Below are 2,685 nucleotides of genomic sequence, written 5' to 3'. Positions count from 1 at the left end.
GGTGTGAATTATGGTGGTTTACAGGACTCTGGTTCCCCCTAATTAAGACTACAGTATATTTATTCTAAAACACAAATATTTACAATATTTGTGTTTTAATAATTTATGTAAGAAAATATATGTTTCAACAGCAATTTCTAATGTTTTGACTTTATTCTTGTAATATTTCAACTTTATTCTCATAGTATTTAAACTTTATTGTCAAAATATTTTTACTTTATTTTTGAAATATTTCGACTTTATTCTCAAAACATTTCGACTTTATTCTCGAAACATTTTGAGTTTATTCTCGTTGTATTTCGACTTTATTCTCAAAATATTTCAACTTTATTCTCTTAGTATTTTGACTTTATTCTCGAAATATTTCGACTTTATTCTCATAGTATTTTGACTTTATTCTTGTAACATTTCGACTTTATTCTCGTAACAAATCACAACATTTGCAGTGTTTTGTTTAAAAATATATTTTAAGATTAGCTTTCCTATTCTATCCACACAAATATTTGGGTCGCACAAGAAAAAAAACAACTGACAGACTGCATTTCAAAAATGCAAGTCAGGTACACTAAAAGTCACTAGCTGGGTTTGTAAATTGTAAAATTAACTTACGCACAGAATTAGAATATCGAATAAAACATTTGCGAGTAAGCCTGGTTTCCATCCAGTGAGTCAAAGAGAACAAAATTGCACTGCCATTATTCTCATTAAAGGAGTAGTTCACTTCCAGAACAAATTTTCCAGATAATGTATCCCCCTTGTCATCCAAGATGTACATGTCTTTTTTTTTTTTTTCAGTCATAAAGAAATTATGTTTTTTTTTAAGGAAAACATTTTAGGATTTTTCTCCATAAAACGGACTTCTATGGTGCCCCCAAGTTTGAACTTCCAAATGCAGTTTAAATGCAGATTCAAAGTGCTCTAAACGATCCCAGCCGAGGAAGAACCTAGCTTAAAGATTGGTTATTTTCGAAAAAAAAAAAAAAAAAATTAAAAATCATATACTTTTTAATCTCAAACGCTCATCTTGTCTAGCTCTGTGTGAACTCCAACTTCAAAATCATCCTACATTGCTGTTTTACCATTTTTGTAAAGGGCGTTTGACCTTCTTTTCATGTTCACTTTGTAAACACCGGGTTGGTAATTCTGCAGTAATATAGGACGATTTTGAAGTTGGTGGAGAAAATGAGATGGGAGTTTTTCGACATACCCTAACTGTCCTGAACCGGAATGCACAGAGTTCACACAGAGCCAGACAAGGTTAAAAAGTATATAAATTGAAAATTAAAAAAAAATCTGGTAATTTCGCTAGATAAGATCCTTCTTCCTTGGCTGGGATCATTTAGAGCCCTTTGAATCTGCATTTAAACTGCATTTTGGAAGTTCAAACTCGGGGGCACCATAGAAGCCCATTATATGGAGAGAAATCCTGAAATGCTTTCCTCAAAAAAACATAATTTCTTTACGACTGAAGAAAGAAAGACATAAACATGTTGGATGACAACCAGGTGTATACATTATCTGTACATTTTTGTTCTGGAATTGAACTAGGCCTACTCCAAGCGATTTTTTTTCTAAATGTGGCGTTTCCATCACTCGTTTCTGATGTGATACTTAAAAATGTGCTTAAAAACAGGGTGATGGAAACATAGCTAATTTTCATTAATGTTCATTAGCCACGGAAATAAGGCTAAGAATAACAACGCGCAATTAAACAGCAAAACGGTTTGCACTAAACCACTGTGTTCATTAATAAGATAATACATTCAAATAATATGGTAATACACATCAATCAAGCAGCAATATCAAGCAGCAAAACGAACTGTTTTGTACAGCTAAAAATAACGATATGCGGATGAGACCGGAAGCCAGACTATAACATTTACAAACGACCGCGCCCGCTCTTACGTCAAAAATAAGGTGTACATAGTTTTAGAATTCCAACTGGCTTCATTTTTTCCACAACTAACTTTACCTTTCTTGGCCGCATTCATTATTTAATGTTTAACTGGTCCCAGGGTGATTTTTACTTTAGTGAAGGAAGTCAGTTCCCATCAAGTTCACACCGGAGTTAAATTAACAAGGTGAAGTTCAGGTGAAATTGGCCTAATATTTTTAACTACAGAGTATCTAAATACATTTCATCTTCGTTTTAAACAAGATATAGCCTACTGCTTTAGAATTAAATACCCAAACAGACGACTTCTTGTTGCTATTTGATTCCACATTCTGTAGAGTTCGATATAGCCTATGTTTTGCTTATTTCCCAGTTTTTGTGGTATTAGTCTCGCTCTCATTGTCGCAACTATACCACATAAACCGTGTTTGCACAAGTGAGAAAGACATCCGAGTAGAAGTGCCAAATTTAACACAAAGTGCCACACTAACACGCAATATATTACAGAAACCTGATCATGTCTAGACTAAGAAAAAGGTAGTAGTCATAATAAAATCGCTTAATAAAATATCTAGGCTAAATGACCACTAGTGCGTAAATGCTCTAGTAGTTAATTTGAGTCAATGTGTTTCTTACTCATAATCGTGATGCTACAGAGGCTGTTGTGTTATGACACATGTATTTGTGTGAGAGAGTGACTTACCTGTTGCGTTCTCGCTTGCACGGAAGTGCATATAAAGGTTGGGCAGGTAAGCGCAGGCGCTGAGTCTGTCTGTCCAGGTGAGCTCAGA

This window comes from Garra rufa, chromosome 20, assembly GCF_049309525.1.
Source record: "Garra rufa chromosome 20, GarRuf1.0, whole genome shotgun sequence".
Lineage (NCBI taxonomy): Eukaryota > Metazoa > Chordata > Actinopteri > Cypriniformes > Cyprinidae > Garra > Garra rufa.
This window is presented reverse-complemented; position numbering follows the sequence as displayed.